Raw genomic sequence first — 21,932 nt, 5'->3', positions numbered from 1 at the left:
CCCCACAACAATCCTGGGAGTTAGATTGAGTTATTATTCCCCTTATTTTGGAGTTAAGGAAACTAAGGTAAATAGGTTAAGTGATTTGCATGGGGTCACAAAGAGAGTAAGTTTCTGCACCTGGATTTGAACCTGACTCCAGTTCCAGTGGCTACTCTGCCACCTTGCTGACTACTTCACTCCTACAAGAGATGTTGACACTTTAAACATCAACAATTTTTATGGTAGTATTTTTGCATATATTTCTCATGAGCACTGAAATATGAGATACTCAAATGCCACTTGAAATGATGCTTAGCACAGAGCCTCGCACATAGTAGGTACTTAATAAATGCATACTTATTGATTGGAGTTTATCCTTGTACTTGAATGAATGATAAAGCCAGGTCTAACAACTTATTTATTTACCTTTTCATGAAAAATAAGCTATCATTTCATTCAGGTCAAATTTCCTTTTTTTCTCTCTTTATAAAAGAGAAGGTGAAGATGGGTATAGAAGTATATCAACCCCATAGGTGATTAGATGAGGATCTCCCATTTAGATACCCCCAGATAGGTTAGTGTATATGTACAGTCTAAAATCTGCTTATGGGTCTCCTTTTCTGTCACCCTGCCCCTGTAACTGTAGAAGTAAAAGGGAGCCTTATCAAATTAACGGCCATGTTAATTTTTAGTTCGCTTTACAAGTTGCCCTAAGCAGATAATTCATTGTCATGTGTATGGCCTGCTGGTGATGAGCCTCTCCTTACCAAACTACCCTCAGGAAGCTGATACTTAATGATGCCACAAACACGTATGATTGTATCCACCCGAACTCCCACTCTTTTGGCACTCTCTTCCAAACCCAGGATTCCCTGCATACAATGAGGCATCAGAGGAGGATTTTATATTTTTGCCAAATAAAGTCCAAATGATTTCTGCTATTCAAGGCCCTCTAAAGTTTTACTCCACCCTTCCATTTTAATTTCACTTTAAGATCCTTACTTGTATGTATCAACCACAATTGATGAAATCTTCCAAAATCCTTCCAAGTTGAAAATGGTCTCTCCTTCCTCTGTATTAATAGCATTCTCCTACCTTTCACATTATATCTTGGATTATAATTGTGTTTATTTATTCTTTCCACCCATTCAAAGATTCAGTAGAAACTGTGAATTCATCTATCTGTATGTCTCCTTCAGTGATACAGATCCCAACCCATTTTGTGTGACTCTCATCCATATCCTTCCTTAAATTGACCAGAGTGTGGTCCCTAACCTACTGGAGTCTATCCTCAATTTTTCTTGGCATACTTAGGCTGTCTATGTGTCATCCCTTACCTTCTCCACATGACCAGCTCATCTTCCTTTTCCATAACTCATTTCTTGATGACTTCCTTTCCTCACATTCCTCTTTGGAATTTATCATTTGTTTTATATGACAGCTTGCTCTCATTCACAGTGGATGCTTCTCCATTGAACTCTGTGTGATAATCATTTTCCATTCTTAAAGGTTTTTGCTTCAGAGTCTCCCAGATCTATTAAAACAATGGCTAAATGCTGGTATTAAAAAAAGATAAGCATTTGTTTCTGGAAGAAATTTGAGATTCAAGGAGATTTTTCTGCCTTATTAAACTATATTCCATAAGAGCAGGCACAGTGTCTGGCTCATCTTTGTATCTCCCTCACTGGCCAGCACAGAGTCTTGCATATAGTAGGCATTGAGTAAGTATAATTTGTCAAATTTAGTGAAATCTTAAGAGAAGGAATTTTGTAGTAAGGAAGATGTTGTCTTTTCCATCGAAGGCTTCTCAGAATGAAATAGAATCCTGAGAATAGTAGCAACATTACAGTAATTTCTCGAATTTAGCCTCCTTTTCTTTTTGCTAAGTGATACAGGTTACAGTTATGTCATTACTAGAAGAGAGAAGAACGATTAAGTAGCCTATTTAAAATGCTTCTGGGGACACATATTACAAATAATTGAAAACAAACCTAGTTTTATGATCTTGACTAGAAATGTATAACAGAAAATAATTCTGTATTGGTCCCTGAATGATTGATTAGACATTATACGCCATTCACCTCTCCTTATCATGTTTTCCAGGAGGAAAGTGGAAAAAAAGGTATTGAGATAAAGTTCAATATTGTGCAATTATTTTAAAAGTCATAAATGACATCTAGCCAGATGTCTATTAATCTGTTCGTTTGTTCATTCATCCTCTCTTTATCTTTTCCTGATTATTCAGTTTGTTTTAGAACATTAGCCAACCCAGAAGGTCCCTGAAGGAAATGATGCACTTGAATGCAAGTTCGAAAAACCTTCTTGGTGCTGTCTGCTTTTCTCTGAAGGCACAGCCCAGAAGGTTTCCTGTGGTCTCCCATTAGCCAGAGTCCAGCAAAAGAACAAGAACACAGTGTACTTAGGGAGGCTATTAGAAACCTCATCTTCTGTTTGTGTGGGAGGAGTGATTCTGTTTGTGCTTTCTGTTGCTTTGAGGGAACAGTAATCTGATGGTTTCTGCACAGATGTGCATAATACACATGGTACAAAACATCCTGTGATTCAAATAATTAAATTATCATCAGGGTCCTTGTAGAATAATGCTAGAATCGAAGTGTACACCAGTGTCCACATATTCTGTGTTTTGTTTAATTCTACAATATGTGTAAGATGAGAAAATTCACAAACTGGAAAACCTCAATTCCATCACAATTTTGCCACATACATCTTCACTGAGATTTGAAGTCTATTGAGTGACATATTTCCTTCTGCACAAAATTATATTTAAATAGTAGCTGGCCAGGTGGCTGGCTTTCGATTGGAAATAATAAATTTTAAGCCATATTTCCAACCAATCGCTACTGACCACAAAGAGCTTTTGGTCTCTTTCTCTCTATCCCTTCTTCTGATACTACCATCTCTCCTTGCTGTAGATGTCTTCCTTAAATGTCAGTGATGTCACTCATAAATGCAGTGGCCATCATCAGCACACTGGATTCAGAGAACCTAGCCACTTTGTCAGAAGGTGGAAAGGAGGCTAATCACCCTTTAACATTCCTGAATGGAGCTAGAGAGAGATTGGGCTGTGGAAGCCTTAATTATTTAATCACTAGGGTAGAGGGAAGAAAAAGAGAGGTTATGAGGAAGATTAGAGAATGATTCATATTCTAACCATCCTCAAAATATTCTGTCTTTGCTAAGGCATAAACCTATAGCATTTTAAGAACTCCCTCTATGCACAGAAATCACAATATTCCATCTCCTATCTTCTCCTCTTTGCACTGACTTTTTTCTAGGATATACTTTTTTCTCACTTCTACCTAGTTTCCCTAGCTTCCTTCAAATCTCAAATCCCTTCTGCAGGAGACCATTCTCAGGCACCTCAGCTGCTAGGACCTCTTACTCTGAAATTGCCTTCCATCTACTCTGGATATATCTTGGGTGTACCTATTTAAATGCATGATATCTCCCCTTTAGAATGTAAGCTCCTTGAGGGCAGGGGCCTTGTGAGTTTTGTTTTTTTTTTTTTGCTGTTGTTGTATTTATAATTGTTCTTGCCTTCCTTTTTATTCTTAGTGGTTACCATGGTACCTGATACATGGTAAGCATTTAATAAATTATTTTTGTTTGAGTGATCAAAGATTGAAACCTGTCATTAGTGGGAATATTATCCCATTATTAACCAGCAAGGCTGTCCTGAGGTGGAGGTTCTCTAAATATTTCAGATGGGTAGTGATGTAGTCTGCTCAGCAAACAGATACTCACAAAATGGTATGAGAAGGCATACAGGTGTATGTATACTAGTGGCAAAAGTTTAAATGTGGGACCCTAGGCAAAAATGAAAATTGTAAAGGTCCCTTTACACGTTATGAACTAAAAAATAAATATCTCACATGGAGAAGGGCATCTTCACTTTATGCTTTTCCTAGCAAAGAAGAGGTCAGAAAATCCAGTAGTAGCATTTGTAATATAAATTATTTCACTTTTACATACAAAATCTTAACACCAACAGATACTTATTTCTGTATTAGGACTGAAAGGTAACATGCAGCCTTAAAGGGACAACAAAGGAATGGGATGTGGTGGGGGGAGGGAAGATTTTAAAAAGAGGAGAGAAAACTAAGAAAATGAAAAGGGAAATGATAAAATATTTGTGTTGATATCAAAATAATAAATAGTAGATGGGTTGGAAACCATGGGGAATGTATAGGTGAGTGTCAGCAGATAGGAAGAACGTGTTACAAGTAGCACAGGAAATTCCCTACAGGTGTAGAACAAAAAAATAGCCTTGTCTCTTATTTTGTTTAGAAAACACCTCCTTAAGTAATTATGACTTGGTTATTTAGGGTTAGCTAGCGCATATATCTATATCTATCTATCTATCTATCTATCTATCTATCTATCTATCTATCTATCTATATATATATATATATATATATATATCTTTAGCATTTAAGGTCTGTAAAGCCCTTTACAAATGTTATTTTATCTTCACAACAACCTTCTTGTGAGGTTGGTGCTGTTATTATCCTCATATTACAGATGAGGAAACTGAGGAAGAGATGTTAAGTGACTTGCCCAGGGTCACAAAGCTAGTAAGTGTCTGAAGCTTGATTTGAGCTCAATACTTTGGTCCAGCACTCTATCCACAGTGCCACCAAGATGCCTCTAGTTAAAGCAAGTTAAATTAAAGGCACTTGAAGGTCTGCATTTGAGTCTTTAAGAACTCTATTCCAGTTAGGTTTGCCAAATGCTCCCTGAAATACCATTTCCCATCTAAATGGGAGAACCTTCAAAATTGTCTATATTTAACTACACATTTTCTGCAAATAATTTCTTTTTTAAGGAGAACCGCATGATTCCATTTAGAAATTTCCCATCTGTGTGTGAGTGTGTGTGTGTGTATGTGTTTGTGCTTTGTTTGTTTCCTCTGAAGAATGTGTCTAGGTTTTGTTCCAACTCCAGTGACACAGGATTTGGCACTCAGAAAAGACCTCTTGCTCCAATTTTCTACTGTAATTTTATCCAAGTCTTTCCATACAGGAGAGTGAAAACAACCCAGGAAAATGTTGCTTAACTTTTCCTTCATGTTCTTATTAAATGTCTTTCAAATGTCCTCATGGTTCCATTCCACATTTTTAGATCACTGTGCTCCCACTTTCCCTTCTTCTCATGTGTGACTTCTAATATTGCTTCCTCTTCATTTTGGAAGGTTATTTTGGTCCTTTGCAAAGATTTTTTTAAGGCTTGTAATTGTTCTACACATCCCCTTGTATCTATGGATTCTTTAGTGCTTCCAATACAATTAAATTTCCATATTAAGTTATTCTTCAAAGAGCAGGATGTAGTACAAGTTTAGTATTTTTGTGCCATATGGTCTAGACTAGATGACCTCTAAGTTTCCTTAAAGCTCTAATTCCATGATCCTTTGATGCCATCTGTTAAGGGAGCAACTTTAGCTGCTGAAGTGCCCCCCTAGATAATCCTAATGTAAAAAATTTCACCTTTAAGAAGATCTTTAAGTTGAATCTGGATGACCACATATTGGATGTGTTATAATGGTGATTCCATGGATTATGTCAAAGATTCTTAACCTGGAGTCTACAGATCCCCAAGGAGTCCATGGATAGATTTCAGAGTTTCCATGAACTTGGATAGGAAAAAATAGCCTCTTTACTTTAACCAACCTCTAATTGAAATCTAGCATTTCCTTCCATTGTTAAAAAATGACAACAACATTATTTTGAGGAGTCCATAGCCTGCATCACTCTACCACAGGTGTCTGTGAGAGAAAAACAGGTTAAGACACCCCAGACTTCAAGAATAGTATGATTCTTTGATTCTATGGTGATCCTTTGGACAAGATTATCACAATATTTGCAAAATAGATACTGATGTAATTTGCTTGAGAAATCTTTATTCTAATTCCTATCTTTACAGACAATTCTGGCTCTGACCCAGTCCCATCAGTCTGCCTGTAGTCAATAGGAAGGTCTACCCTGATCTGGACTAACTCTTCTAGGTTTTACTTGATCTTGAATGATCCTTAGCATGGGAACTTTAGACACTCATGGGTATTCTGAGGCAGCCTAGAAAGTTTGTCTGTGCCCTTGTGTGGGTCTGAAATCCTCTTGGCCTCACAGTGACTGAGATCAGCCTAGATATCTTGGAATGAAATATCTCATAATAGTTTGTTAGGAAAAAGGAGTGTTGCACACATAGTGTATTTTTATTTCAGTAAGTGTGTGATGAAGCTTCCACCCTCTCTTTATAGATAAAATGGAAAAATATAGATCAGGTGATAATACAGCAAGGTGGAATAGTAACTAACTAGCCTTATTCACAGATTACTGATGGTTGGTGTTAAGGAAAAAAGTTTTGTTGTGGGCAGTTATGGGACTTCATCCTTGGTCTTGTTCCATTTAGCATATTTAATGATGATTTGGATGAAGAAATAGAAAACACTTTGAAATTTTGCATAAGAGACAAATTCAGAAGAAGTAGCCAATGTGCTAGATAATGGGACTAAGATTTAAAAGGATCCTGACAAGTTAGAACCATGAGCTAATGATATCAGAATGAAATATAATAGGAATAAAGGCATCCACTAGTTTTATGGATGATTTCTTGTACAGAGTCCAAGGAGAGGGGGACAGAATGTTAACAGAGAGTTTTAGTAGATGTTTCCATTTATGAAAGGTATTGTGCTGATTTCATTGAGCCCCCATTATCCTACAGGTATCTTCAGTTAGATTAAAATCCCCTAAAAATGGCCATCTGCACTGGAAAACCAGTGTGGATTAAGAACATATATTGCCTATTTTAGACAGAGAATCTCTTGAGTTATTCCATCAACACAAATATGTTGCTGAAACTGATTATGGACAGTGAATCTGGGTCCAGAATTGAAGAGGAAAAGAAGAATGTGATGGATCATATTTGGGAAATTGCAGTCTTTTATATGATCCTAAGATGTTGAGTGACATAGAAACCTCTCTTTTAAAAAAATAGTTTACTCCTTATTATAGTATACACCTGTGAATCACAGAACACCAAAGTTTCAGAAAAATCAAAATTACACAAAGGGCAATGGGGGAAAAATTCAGTAGATACAAGTATGCTGAAACCGGTAAGGATGCCTGGAGTGTGATTTTGCTGGTCACAAGAGTAATGATTAACAAATGAACAATCCTAAATGTCCTACTGGTATTCTCATAATATAAAAAGTCAGAAAATGACCTGAACAAGCTGGATAGATTCTCCACGGAAGACTGATGGGAAGACACAGAAAAAAGTCACATAATATGAAAGGACATTAATATGCTATGATCTGTTCCAGTAAAGAGAATATCTACATTGATGAACATCATTGCTCCACTGCAATATTGAAGGACATGTAAGCATAAAGTACCATATTTAGATTTTAAAAATCAATGGCACAAGTAGAAGAGCAGCTCTTGCAGCTTTTATTTTTGTATACCTTGTACCTAACACAATGCTCTGTACCCCCAGTCCTCTTTTTTATATTACTATTACTGTCTGCACCTATGATTTTGCAAGTGGAAGAGTTCTCAGTGAGCATTTCTTCTGTCAATGCCAATTAATAGTTGGCCTGGAACTTAAAGTCTGAGTTATCTAGAACACTAGAAGTTAAGTGACTTGTCCAATGTCACCTAACTAGTGCATCAGGCAGGACCTGAACCTGGGTCTTCTCTATTACAAGGCCAGCTCTCTACTCTGTCACATGACCTGGCATATAGTAGGCAATTAATAAATAGTGTTGAATTGCTGAGGTGAATTGACCACAATATAAATCAAACTTGTGATCTGACTCTGCAAAGACTTAATTAAATTTTTATCTACATTATTAGAAGTTAATTGAGTTGTCAATAAATATAATGTCTGGCATAAAATAGGCACTTAATAACATTTGTTGATTGCTTGCTCAGAGGTTAGGTGATGATCTATCGCAGATACTATAAAAGTGATTCCTGCATTGGGAGGATGTTAAACTAGATGGTCTCTAATGTCCTGTACAGGCCTAAGATTCTTTACTGTTTGAGTGTGTCAACCATTTAAGTTATGTACCTGTATATCCAGTGCCTGGCACAGTTCCTGGAACATCATAACTGCTTACAAAGTCATTGTTGATCAATTTTGTGTTCCAGACCTACTTGTCCATACTTGGACCAGAACTGTTTAGTTTAAGAGTTTAGGTGAATTCGTATTTTCCTGGGGATTTACCTAACATTGCCTGCTCATTTTCCATCTCCTTGTGTTGATCCCTGACTATGTACTTCCAAGGACCTCCAGGTGTGGAACACAGTGATCATTCACAAAGACAGGAAAAACAAAATACAGGTTGATGAAATTTTAAAAGGGGATGCAAAGAGAGGTTTTCAAAGCCTATTTTGAAACTTTTTTTCTTGAGTCACGAAAATGTTACATATTCTTAGTGGAGGAGAGGCATAGGTGAGAAATGCAAAAATCTGTTTCTTATCTTCCAGAAACATTTTGCTGTTATTTAAGAAATGCTACTCTTCTGAAATGAGTAGTAAGAAACCAGCCATACAAATGTCAAATATCTTCTTAAAGTTACATAGGCTTTTGCCCCCATTTTTATTTGATTTTCCCTTTTAAAAATGAAGACAGAAAGTTTTAGTCATTGTGCCTAGTAAAATATGAACTCATGACCAATCAGAATAGTAATTTGTTCTCATTCTCTTCAGTTGACAGATCACTAAATACTCAGACAAAATTTCAGATAAAATTATTGTACTTGTTTGGAACATGATACTTTGAGGATGATGCCTAGTTGAGCTATTATTACAAGTTTTACAGGACATATAGACCCACAACAATTTTGTAAAAAGAGGAAGTCTTAGACGTTTTGAGATTTCAGGAAAACTGAATCTCTTTTAGCAGGAGAATTTGTACTTTCATTTAGCTATTTTTTTTTCTAGGAAACTTTGCATCTAATAGTGAAAAGGAGTGAAAAGGGTCATTTTGTGAGGCTCTCTATTGGCACAAAGAGATTCAGCATTTGCAGACACATTCTGAAATGATATGGAAAAGCATAGTACTTTAAATTAGATTGCAAATTCCTGATACCACTAGGGCCTCTCTCTGGCTAGCCTTTGGGGATGTTGATAGGTATAGAAATTGCATAAACCTTTGTGGCCTAATATTTTCACTAGTTCCACCAGGAGCAAAGAAAAATAAAAAAAAATAAAACTTAGGATGACAAATATGCTTTGGAGAGAACTGAATTTCTTATTATACTGCGATTTATTAATAACTATTGCTTTGACAGTGAAGAATCTGTTTAAATATCTTATGAAAGGCAATGTCTTTGACATAAATGATTTTTCATTCCAAAAATGGCAAATGCAAGAATTGCATCCTGTTGAAGAGAGAGGCGAGCAATTTAAGTTTCAGGGGCAGTTGGAAGCAGGAGGGCGATAAAAGGAGGGACCATCATGCTGGAGAGTGGAACTCCTATTAAGACTAAGCTGTGGGGTATAGTTGTCAATGATACAATAGTATTTGCTAAACAGTTCATTAAGCTGACACTTCCCTGCATTCTTTGGTGGGAGAAGGAAGGGTTTGACAGGCACAGCCCTTGACATTTTCCTGGAGGATTAAAGCATTGCATTTCAAGCAGCTCAGTTCTCATTAGCCACATGTGGAATTGGGAGCTGCTGCGAGGCTTAGTAAACTTCTAATTTACTCAGATAGTTAGATGTTTATTAAAGACTTTCCAAACTCAGATCTAATTTACAACATTCTGCCCTGAAAAAGGATTTCCAACTCTATTTGGGAGGAGCATTTTGTCATATGAGAGGAGAAATCCATGCCCACATACACCCTCATTTGGGGGAATTGAAAATAGCTATGATGTCTAAAATCAAGAGGTGAGGCACCTCATTTGAGCCCTGAGAAATACCCCCATCATTCTGTTATACAGGTATTTGAATTATTCCTGATCTAATTAGGTTAATTAAAGGGTATTTTCGAAATAATTACTTTTTCGGAAGAAGTGCCATTATCTTAATTATTATATTACTTGAGTGGTTAGTATACAAAAATAGATAAAGTCACAAAGTTACAGTTTAAACAGCATAAAAATACTTAGAAAGCTGTCTACACTGTGACTCATGCAGAAAAGAAGGTAAGCCCCTTGAGAACAGAGATTGTTCCCCAGAATCTAGCCCAGGTGTTTAATAAATCTTTATTGATTGATTTATGTGTATTCCATGAGGGAAGCCCTAATGACCGTGTGTGTGTGTGTGTGTGTGTGTGTGTGTGTGTGTTCTTTGGGACATTGGGCAAGAATTATACCCCAGCTTAATCCACTTTGCATCAGCTGCTCTACTAGGTTTCAACTCCAGGTAACAAGATGCCTACCAGGCCTCCCTACCTTCCCCCCCCCCCCCCCCCCCTCTGCTTTCCTGCATCCTTTTGTGTGTTGTCTTCCTGTTCAGACCGCAAGCTGCTGGAAGGCAGGGACTATCTTTCTTTTTGTTAATTGTGTCCGCAGCACTTAGCACAGTGCCTGACACATCATAAATGATTAATAATGTTTAATGGATTAGATTAGTATAAATATGTTACACTAATTTGTGCTATTTGGTAAACTATATATGGTGTAGGTCATATATAATATGTATTATATTTCATATACACATGTGCATACATTCATCAACCGACTCTGATTATATTTCTCATGGGCTTATAATTATTATGTGGTCACTTAGGTATCTTTCTTTTTGGAAATATTTTAAAATATGCTCCGTCATGTTCACTTGAAAGGAAGTTAGGTGGCACACAGTTGATAGAGCACTAAGCTTCAAATCAAGCTTTAGACACTTACTAGTTTTGTGCTCCTGGACTAGTCAATCTATCTGTCTTCCTTAGTTTCCTCAAGTGTAAGACGGGGATAATAATATCTACCACCCAAGATTGTTGTGAGGATCAAATGACATAATATTTGTACAGCGCTTAGCATGATGCCTGGTACACAGTAGGTGCCTAATGAGTCCTTATTCCCTTCCTTTTCTCCCACTAAGGAATCTCCTCCCAATGGATTCCTTATTCTCATCCCCCTCAACTCTCCATGTCAAAGTTCCAAATAAACAGCACCATCCTCTTTCATCCAGTTCCTTTTTTCATCAAACTTCCATTCATCCTAAATCTCCTCTCGTACTCCCAATATTTTCTAGCTATTACTGAAACCTGGATGTCTCTTGATGACAGATTTTACCAGGCCAACCTTTTCCTGCCCTATTTGTACCTTCACACATTCCCCTCATCTCATTGGTTGAGGCAGAGAGGTTATTTCTTGTTCCTTGTTACCACTTCCAGGTTTTTCCTCTACCCCCATTTTTCAGTAACCGCTTCTACTTTGAAGCTCATCTACCACCCAATAAAAATCTTTGTAGTTGTTTTCTGCAGATCTCCAGGTCATTCTCTGTCCTTCTTCAATGAGTTTGTACCTGGATCACAATTTTTCTCTCCTCCCCAACCTCTGTCCTCATACTTGGGAATTTGAACATACAGACCAACTCTCCCTCAAACATCCTAACCACTCAGTTTCTACCACTCACTTCCCACCTCACCTCAGCCACACACAAAATCATATGTCTCTTCCAAACCTTTACATCTGTCCTCAAACCTCCCATGGCTCCTCCTCTCCCCAACATCCCAGCTGAGAATCAGCATTGTATTTTACAGGAAAAAAATGAGGTCATTTAGAGTGAGTTCTTTATCTGTTATCACTCTAATGACCTGTTCCCACTGTTTCTTCCTATTCCACCAGGCTATTTCAATAGCCCTTTGGTGGGTCTGCCTGCCTCTTCTCTCCTTACTCCAATCCAACCACCATTCAAACACCAAATCTGACTAAAGCATAGGTCACATCATATAATCCCCACCCCCTTACTCATTCAACTCCAGTGGCTCCTTTTCACCATCTGTATCAAATATAAAATCCTCTTTTATTCAGAGCCCTTCATAACCTAACCTCCTTCTACCTTTCTAGTGTTCTTACATTTATTCCCTGACATATACTCTTCAGTCCAGGGATACTTGCCTCCTTGCTGTTCTGCAAACTAGTACCTCCATCCATATGTTAGCTGGCTGTTCCACATGCCTGGAATGCTCTCACTCCTCATCTCTACCTACTAGCTTCCCTGAACTTGTCATGCCTAAAAAAGCAGGTTCTACAGGAAGCCTTTCTCAGACACTCAATTCTAGTACCTTTTCTCTCTCCTATTTATCCTGTATAAAGCTTGTTTGGTCATATGTTTTCTTTTTTCTCCCCCATTAGTTTGTGAGTTCCTTGGGGAAAGGGGCTGACTATGGCTCTTTTTGTTGTATTCCCAGTGCTTAGCACTGACACTTAGCACCTTTCACATAGTAAGTGCTTTATAAATATTTATGGATTGTATAGAAGATGCAATAGAGCCTTAGGGAAAATGTTTCTTCCAAATCTTCACGCTTCTTTATAAATGTTAATTCTCCTCCCTCTCATCAGTTAATATTTATTGAATGCCCAAAGGGTATAGAATACTTCACTAACAACTTAGGTGTTTATTATTTATTCATCATTTTCCTAAAAAGTAGCTATATCGCAAATTTGTAAATTGGGAAGGAAAACTACTAGGAAATAATAGACACAAAAAAATTAGCTAACCAAAGAACGTTTGTTTCTTTGCTTCCCCATGGCCATGGGAACTCAATTGAGTCATCTGTCAAATCAAATGTAGCTTCTTGTATCAGTAAATATAAAATCATGTTGCCTATCTTATTTCTTCTATTTGGAATGACTCCCGATCTCTACTTAAAGAAACTTTATTGTTCTATCAGCTCAAATGTAACCTCTTTTATTAATTCCTACTAGAGGCCCTCAACTTATTGTGATCTCTGCAACCTCTGAATCTTTAATAATCACTTATTGTCACATTATAATTATTTGTTTTGTTATTGGATTGAAAGTGTCTCATAAATAGATTGGATTTTATAGATCTTTATGTATTTCATTATGTAAGTACAGTACTTTCACATAATAGACATGCAATAAGTATCTGTTGAATTTCATTATATTAAATATACCTTTTAACGAAAACAACCTGACTCAAACATATGCTGCTCAAAAAAGGTGGGGTGACATTCAGAAAACACCATTTATGATTACATAATGAGTTCAACTTGCTGTGATTAGCCTTATTTTAGCAGGTTATATATTTGGGACCAAATGGACCACAGTTGGAAAGAAAAGTAAATGAAATTGTACCTGTTTAATTTCATATAGTTTTGTGGCTCTCTACTTTGCCCACATGACGACCTACAATACCTCTTTCCTTTTCAACATTTTTCAGTCAATTGACTTATTTTCCAAAATGGAACTATATTTGGAGGAATTTTATGGAAACACCTGAAGTCATTAAAAAGTCATATATAAATGAAAGTGACATTTTAATAATTTTAGCCAGATGTTTGTTTATATAATGCTAGTCATAGACTCTTTGATTGCTTGGACTTTTAATTGACTTTCCTTTCTATTTCCAAGATAGACGTTTGTCATCGTCTAAGTATATTATCAAAATAATATATATCAAAATAATATTCCTTAGGATGTGTGCATAGCAACATGGTAAATTTGACTGTCCCCTATAGAAAGGCAATGCCTTTTCTTCTAACTTTGCTTGTGTATCCTCATGATCTGGACATAGGAATACTTCCTCAAAGGGGTTCAGAGACCCATGATAGCAGAACATTAAACAATGCTTTTTAGCAAATAATTGCTCCTCTCTAATTTGCTTCATACAGAGTTCACTTTGCTTCATAGTCCATGGTATAAATACTAGATTATCTCCTAGAGCAGAAGTGGGGATCCTGTCACCTTGAGGACACATGTGACCCTATAGGTCCTCGAGTACAGCCCTTTGACTGAATATAAACATTGTAGAACAGATCCCTTTAGTAAAAGGTTTTGTTCTGTAAAACTTGAACTTAGGCAAAAGGCCACTCCCAAGGCCCTAAAAGGCCATACATGGGCCTCCAGGCTACAGGTTCCCCACTCCTTAGTAATCATCTAACCCTAACTCCTGACTTGTATAAATTAGTTTTTCTTTAAAAGATATTAAGATCTGCAGCTAGGTGGTGCAGTGAATAGAGCACTAGGCCTGGAGTCAGGAGGACCTGAGTTCAAATTCTGCCTCAGACACTTGACATACTTACCAGCTGTGTGACCTTGGGCAAGTCATTTAACTCCAATTGCTTTGCCTTCCCACTCTTGGGGGAAAAAACGGTATTAACATCATCTTCAATATTGGTTGGCTCAGGGGTCTTAAAGGCTCAGGTTTTTAACTTCTCTACTGGGTCATCTGAATATAAAACATCAAGGAAGAGCTCCAAGTGTCTCTAATACTTGACTGTGGACCACAATAGGCAACTTAGATAGGGAATCTTCACTCACTTGAATCTACTAGAGGTGTCCCCCAGTGCCTATACTTCTTCTCTTGCTATTACTAAGTAAATCTTTTGTTTATGTTGAATGACTTAGGAGTGTCTCATTTTGTTCCAACATCAGCCTGACACTACCAGGTATTAGATCTGAGTCAGGGCCAGCCCAGAACACCTTTTAAATAGAATAAAATAATTATTTAATTCTAGTCCTGTCTATGCATGAGAGTAGAGTAGTATGAAGTTGTTGGCATCATTTGTAGAGAAAGTATGAAAAGCTTTTGTGATTTTTTTTAAATCTGGGATTCTAATTAAGATATTTACAATTTGAAATCCTCAGTGCAAAATATATGATTTGAGAATTTCAGAAATCAACCAAAAGTTGGTGAAATCAACCTGTTTTCCTATCAGGAAACTGATAGATTCAGTAGTTAAATAACAAAAACGAAACTCCCAAATTACCAAACCCTAACTTATCATCCCATGTTGGGAAATCATCCTCCATTTTACATGAATGATTAAGCAAATACTCAGGATGTTTTCTGTTTTGTAACAGTTGTAACTATTAGCTATTATACTATCACACCATTATTAGCATTTCCCCAATCTCCTGTCATACTTATCTGTGATCTATATAACCAACTAGTTTGCTTGTATTTAAACAGCAAGTGTTTAACCTTTTGTTGGAAAACTGTTCAAAAGAGCAAGATAGACATTCCACAACTTCCATTGTTGAATAAAAAAGTTTGGTCAATTTTCTTATTAATATTAAAGTGGTTTGGCCTTTTCCACACTTTGAGGAAATGATCTATGTGTGCTTTTTCTTTTTGTCCTCAGAGTTTAGAACAATGCCTGGCCTTTTCTGTTAGTGTTTAACAAATGCTTGTTGATTGATTAGTTTCCTTAGTTGACTAATGTCAATACAATTTGTAAATGATTCCTAAGCCTCCCTATCATTCTTCTAGGCTTGCCTAGCACTAAGGTCTTCCGATGACCTGTCAAAGGAAGAAAATAGTGCACTAGACAGTACTGTGCAATCCAAAATCTGGTTATTTGTAGCATCAGCTATTTATAAGCTTGCTTTCTCAAAGAAATATGGAGGCACAGAAGTCTGCCTTCTGTATCTACAAAGTCTCCGCCTAAGAACCATTTTAAGATCGGAGGCAGCCTGATTTATTTAAGTTATCTACACTAACAAAAGCCACATTGTGTGGGAGGGTACAATTTAAAGTCTTTTTTGTGCCTAACTTTTTTCTATTTCACTGATTTGGGCATGGAAGGAATTGGTCTCATATGTTTCACTTTATTTGTATGCTGAGGATTTTTTTAAGCAGGGAGAAATTTGTTTTAATCTTTAAAAAATGGATAAACATAGACCAAATTGTGTGGTTGGAACACAGTTTCCTGTGACAGCATGAACACACACCCACCAATATGTTTGTAAGTGGGAGTGGAGAAGGAAGATACTGGGCCACCAGAGCTTTCCCAGGGCCTCACAGCAAGACAGCGATAGAATTAGGAATTGAAACTTTTCATCTTTCACGAAGACAGACACCCTCCAGGTGTCACCCCACAGGAAATCAGGAAGTCTACTAAATCACCCAATGGCATCAGAATTACACAGCTTTGTGCCAATGAAAATAACCTATCCAATATGGCAATTTATTTTAAAGGAAAGTGAGCACTTAAAAAAAAGGAAAAAGGAAAAAAAAAATTCTGCAAACAACATGGCCAAACAGCTGGGTGGTTTTATATCCCAGAAACAGCTTGGGACTAACTACACTCAGAAGATCGCTTGGCAGCCTGACTCCCTTCAAATACCAAAGCTGTGAGGAGGAAAAATGTTCTTTTGCTGAATCCTTTAAGTAGCTATCATATGGTTTATTAACTTAAATGAGAACATGTGCACCATTTAAAAAGAAAAGAGTCTGATTGTTTAAATGCAGAGCTCACTGATTCCATGTACGGCACAAGTATATTTCATCAAAGTAGCACACCAGACAAGCTAATGCCTCTCTTCAGAAAGTTCCAACTGGGGCACAGGAAACTTTTCTTTCTTCTTTTAAATGGTATTCTGTTGGTGAAGTCAAGTGCATCTCAAAATGAGCAGTAATTAAATTATGATTGAAGTGTTGTTAGGACTAATTTGTTACCTAAATAATTATCAGGAAAAATTGTTCTTTTAAATCAGCTACATTGTTGAATGGGGAAGTTAAATCTAGTTTAACGTATAACACAAGGATCAACTTTATTTTCAGACTGATCTTTTTTCTTTTGGAGGGGTGGGAGGGAATGAGATTTGTGCTCTTATCAGTGTAGAGAGTTCCCAGTGTGGAAACTCTCTCTATTAACACAACTTTTAGTCTTAGCTACCTGGTGGCACTGAAAGATTAAGTCATATCAGTACATGTCAGAAGCAGGATTTGAAATCAGATCTTCTATACTATGCCAGCTAGGTAGTACAGTGGCTAGGTCTGGAGTCAGAAATACCAGCCTCAGATATTTTCTAGCTATGTGACTCTGGGCAAGTCACTTAACCCCATTTGACTTGGCTTCCTGTAATGGGAATGTAAATTTTTAAGATTTTCCCTGTCCCTAGGCTTAAGTGCACCTGGAGCCTGTGGTGGGAGGCTTGTTTCTCAGGAGATACTTTGTGATTGGGCAGTGGGTCAAGAGGGTTGTTACATTCTCTGACCCAGGAGAAAGCTATATAATCCTTGATGTGAGACTTTGTTTTGGGGCTCACTTTGAGAAGTGTTGTGTGATTTGACCAGATGAAACTCTGGGCAGTCATTGAGAGCCCCCGGGCTTTGCATAACCCAGATGTTGATGCTTCCATCTCTGGTAACTGTGATTTGGTATGGATATAATGGTTGGGCAGTTTGGAAGCCTTTCTGCTTGATCTGTTTTTCTGTCTTGTGACTTCTGTCTGTATACTCTGAAGTTCAGGGTGCTGACCTTTTTTCCCTGAACTAGGAAAACAATATATGTTTGATCGATTAAAGTAAGCTTGTTAATGGATTTTGAGTTGCTTTTCTTCAGCAAAGCAGATCTAAGAACCTGTGTTGGCAGCCACCCTGGAGATGCTGGGGTGCTTGCTGCTACAACACCAAGACTAAAAATAAAAGGTAAATTATTTATATAACTAAACTATCCCTGGCCTAGTGGAGTCTTTATGCATGTTATTGCCCTTTTCAAGGAAGCAATTTTATAATTAAAAGAATAGAAAAAGTATTTTAAATCTAAAGGAAAATAATTATATTAATTGTCAAAGGATGTAACATTATTTATCCCTCTTCTAGACAACCATTTTGATATCTAAAAGGAATAAAAAAATATTTATTTTTTCATAACCTATTAATGATCTGTGGTATTAATATAAAGACAATTTCTAGGAAATTAGACCTGCTGATGTGAGAACAAGTTTGAATGAGTGAGTCAAACCAGAGATTGAGTAGGGTCATATAATAATATATTCTAGAATATGGTGAGGGCCACCCCATGCCCCCCAAATTTCATAACTTAACTTTAATCATTGAGATGTTTCTGATTTTGAAAGTCCAGGATTTTAGAAAGTAAAGTAGTATAGTGTAATAGCTCAAGCTGAACTTGATGTCAGGAAGAAACATGGTTCAACTACTGACTGGCATATCCTGGTTGTGTGACTCTGGGAAACCCACTTAACTTTTTAAATAATCCATCTCTCTAATACTATAAATTGCAGAACCATTATTACAATGAAATTACAGGTCCAAATTTTTTTAAAAATGTGTATGCTTATGTACATACACACAGATAATTTATATACTACAAATGTTTATATAATTTATATATAAATATAATACGAATTTATGCTACAAATACACACATGTATGTTTTATACGAAATTTACTTTCTATCATCATGAGTAAATATGGCTTCTAAATACATGCTTCTTGTGCTTAATTATTAATGAAGTTTCAATTAGCTAAGATCTTTCACTCCTTATCATAAAGTATTTAGTGGTAATTCTATGAGACCCCAGAATTATTGGTTGATCTTGTAGCTTTCTACATTTTTTTGATGAATGAAGTGGTTTATTGGCAGTAAATATGTAAAATAATCTCTTGGAATTTTTATTGCAGTGTATTAGGAGAAGAAAAATACATATTATTGTTTCTCCTGTCAAAAATTGTAATTAATATCATGCCGGATCATCAACATGCAGATGCTGATGAAAATTCCAGTGTGTGACCAATAGTTTCATCCATGCTTGTTACATGCAGTCTGTCTTTTGGGTAGTTGTAGCTATATTTACTGCCTTCAGGACCTGTTACCCCTTGAAATCTTGTCTGTTAGCCTTATAGTCATCATGGTATTTTGATTTCAAATTATCTACTCGGCTCTGATAGCTTCTTGCTGGTGGGGTCTGTGTGCTGCTCGTCTTTCCTAGCCTTCGGTAGCAATGTTAAATCGAGACTTCAAATCATGCTCAGCATGTCCCTGAAGCACTCTTTCCCATATTCACCCATGTTAGTCCTCCTGAGGTGATATTCATTTTCTACACATACATAGGTAGAATTAGTAAAGCAAATCATGTACTGACTATTTCTCAAAACTGATGAGAAAACTAGAGATTTTGGTTCCTATGGGCTTCTTCCTTAGTAGTTACATTGTTGCTGTATGTCTTGTTTTTGTGAGTTTTTTTGGAGGGGGAAAGGTAGGGCAGTTGGGGTTAAGTGATTTGCCCAAGGTCACACAGTTAGTAAGTGTTAAGTGTCTGAGGCCACATTTGAACTCAGGTCCTCCTGACTCCAGGAAAGGTGCTCTATTCACTGTGCCACCTAGCCACCCCTTTTGTGATCTTTTTTAAAAAAGCTATCTTTACAATTAAATGGTATTTATCTCAGGACTATAGTATTTCATGCTATTATGTATTTTGCATTAGATTTCTCAAAGTGTTTTATAGACCTAGAAGATGAAAGTCTCATTTTTTGCACTACCAAAAAATTTCATATAGTAAATAGTTTAAGTAAGGGAACTGCTAAGTATTCAAAACTCCACTTAAATATTATGGCCACATTTACTTTCAGAAAGAGAATGATCTATCAATCAATGAGCATTTATTAAACTATACACCTACTACGTGCCAGTTACTATATCTGCCAATGTGATATAAAGATGAAACACCCCCTTCCTTCAAGAAGCTTACATATTGAGTTATACAACATGTAGATATGAATAGTAAATCTATGGGAATTTAGTGGTTGTAACAATAATGCGATATTCACAACACCCATGGTGGTTATGAATATGCTGGTATAGTTGTGAATCACAAAATGTAACAGGCTTTCCACATGGAGGATAAAACCAAAGCATTTATTCAAATATCAGAAAACCAAGTCCCAGAACCAGAAAGCCAAAGTCATTACAGTAACCAAGAAGTTGGTACACATGCTTAATGCAGTGAACACCCACATTCCCAAGCCTTCACAACAGAACAGTCTCCCTAAAGCAGGGATCCTCCTCTCTCACTCGCAGTAGTTCCTCAGCCTGGTTCTTGGAAGTTCTCAGCAGAAATTCCTAGAGGATAAGTTCTACCAGAAGATAGGTCTCAGCAGAAACTTCAGCCTCCAGATGCTCACTGAGAGAAATTCTCTCTCTCTCTCCTCCCTGACCCCCCTCCCCCACCAGTTGCCCTGCCTCCATGATGCTCACCCCAGGAAAATCCTGTCTTGTCCACCTTGTGCTCTTCCCTGTAGCTCCTCCCTGTTCCTCCCCTTCCTGTTACATCAGCAACTTCCTTCCAAGGTGTTAACTACTTCTGTGTTAATTAAATAACTTAAACAAGGTGTTAACTTGAAACAAGGTGCTAAGTACCTGCTTACTTGCCAATACAAAGGGGCATGGAAGATCTTCAGATTCCATTAACATTACTGTGGTGAAGGAAAAACAAATCAGGTAAGGCTTCCTCCATAAGGTGGAGTTTGGGTTGAGCTCTAAAGGAAAGTAGGTATTCTAAGAGGTAAGGGAAAGACAGAATACATTTTAGTTATGGGGTACCACCTATGAAAGGGTGCAGACACAGGAAGTAGAGTGTCCTGTGTGAGGAATAGCCTGTAGATGCTAGAGGGGAGTGATGCCTAATAAATCTTGAAAGGTAGATGTAAGACTGAAAGTTGTAAAGGACTTAAAATGCCAAGCAGAGAAGTTCTTATTTCATCCTAAAAGTAATAAGGAGTCACTGGAGTTTATTGATCAGGGAAGTAACAGGATCAGATCTGTGCTTTAGTAACATGGCTTCAGTAGTTATATGGGGAGAAGGGATTGGAGTGGAGAAAGATAACTAGAGGCAGTGAAACCAATTAGAAAACAGCCTAGTTGAATGATGTTTGTCCAAAACTGGCTCATCTGTTCTTTGTACCCTCTAGAGTAGAATTCCTTGCCCTCCATTCCCATTTACAGACCATCCACTGTCAGTATTACCCAGCAAACACTTCTTCTCCTTTAGAGTTCACTTGATTCTTTCTAAATCTTTGTTGTTGCCATCTGTGGACGTCTAGGGCAGTCTCTCCCTCCTCAATAAATGCAGTACCCATTAAATTCAGTACCTGACTTTTGGTCTTCTTGACCCCAGGCACCAACCTCTTTGAACGTCATACTTTGAAAATCACACCCCACTCCATTCCTGTTAACCACTGCTCCACCCTCTGGATACTAGAATCCCTAATTATGAATGTGCCAACCTTCCCTGACAATTTCAGGCTTATAGAGTTTGTTCTATTCCCTCCTGCCTGCTCTCCAAACACACAAAAGGAAAGATGTAAGTGAAGCAACAGAGTAAGAGAATACATTCTTTGGAGGTCATCTGTTCAGAGAACTGTGCAGTGGTTCAGAGCATATCAAAAAGTCCCCCAAATTGATAGTGTACAATGTTCTAGAGCAACAGATTTCAAACTTTTTTGATTTTAGGACCACTTTGCCCTCTTAAAAAGTATCGAAGACCCCAAATAGCTTTTCTATATGTGTTATAATTATCAATATTATGATATTAAATATTAAAACATAGTTTAAAAATACTTATTCATTTTAAAAATAAGTATATTATATATTTATATTGTGTATTAATATTACATATTTCATGAAAAATAACTATTTTCAAAACAAAGTAGAAAAGCATCATTGTTTTACATAGTTTTGCTAATCTCCTCAATAGCTGGCTTAATTGAAGATAGCTAGATTCTCATTTCTGCTTCTGCATTCAATTTGTTGTGATATATATTGTTTTCACTGAAGTTTATGAAAAACATACAGTCTCACACAGATATGTAGTTAGAAAAAGGAATAATACTTTAATAGGCAAATAATGTTTAATATTTTGTGAAAAAGTTTTGAACTTAGGAAGAGAAGCTTCTGTCTAAAGCTGAGGTTCTAAGTAGAATTTGTGTTTTTGGGGGGGCATTGTTGGGGTCATAGAAAAAGCAATATAAAATAGTGTCTACCTC

General features: G+C 36.9%; 1 protein-coding gene across 1 annotated transcript in view; it reads left to right on the top strand.

Moving 5' to 3' along the window:
- The window catches only part of LAMA2 (laminin subunit alpha 2), an 831,335-nt gene that overhangs the window by 287,748 nt on the left and 521,655 nt on the right, over window positions 1-21,932 (top strand). The gene's annotated exons all lie outside the window — the stretch shown is intronic.

The sequence above is a fragment of the Petaurus breviceps genome, unplaced genomic scaffold (genome assembly GCF_028583685.1).
Source record: "Petaurus breviceps papuanus isolate PSGF00001 unplaced genomic scaffold, PetGlider_PUasm1.0 90977, whole genome shotgun sequence".
NCBI classification, from domain to species: domain Eukaryota; kingdom Metazoa; phylum Chordata; class Mammalia; order Diprotodontia; family Petauridae; genus Petaurus; species Petaurus breviceps.
This window is presented reverse-complemented; position numbering and strand designations above follow the sequence as displayed.